This window comes from Apteryx rowi, unplaced genomic scaffold, assembly GCF_003343035.1.
Source record: "Apteryx rowi isolate R43461 unplaced genomic scaffold, aptRow1 scaffold_212, whole genome shotgun sequence".
In the NCBI taxonomy this organism is placed as follows: domain Eukaryota; kingdom Metazoa; phylum Chordata; class Aves; order Apterygiformes; family Apterygidae; genus Apteryx; species Apteryx rowi.
The window spans coordinates 1,434,411-1,434,905 of NW_020448442.1; positions in this window are offsets into that span (position 1 = coordinate 1,434,411).

Below are 495 nucleotides of genomic sequence, written 5' to 3' on the forward strand. Positions count from 1 at the left end.
CCTTGCTTACACGCGCTTTTTTGTGGGATCCTGAAGTAACAGCGCGTACCTTCCCCCTCCCGCTTTACAAGCTTGCTTTCCGCCTTCCCCGCGCGTCGCTCCGCCTGCGCGCTAGTACTGGCGGGGGGAGCCGCTGCCCGGGGGAGGTGGGGGTGGCCCCGCGGCCCTCGGGCCCAGCCTCGCCGCCCGCGGCGGGCGGAGCAGCAGCAGAACTCACGTCCGAAGCGCTCAGCCTCGGTCATTTGCGGGGGGGGGGGTGTTTCTCACGCCCTTCGCGGGTCCCGGGAGCCCCGGCGAGGGGGGCCGGGGAAGGCAGCACCCGCGCCGCGCGGGAGGACGGGGCGCCCCCGCCCCGCGGCCGCCGCGGCGGACTACGTTTCCCGAGAGCGCCCGGGGCGGCGAGCGAGGACTTCCGGGCTGTCCCGCTGGCGTGACGCAGGCGGCGCGGCGCGGGCTGGTGACGGGCGGGCGCCCGGGCGGGCGCCGTGTGGTTGG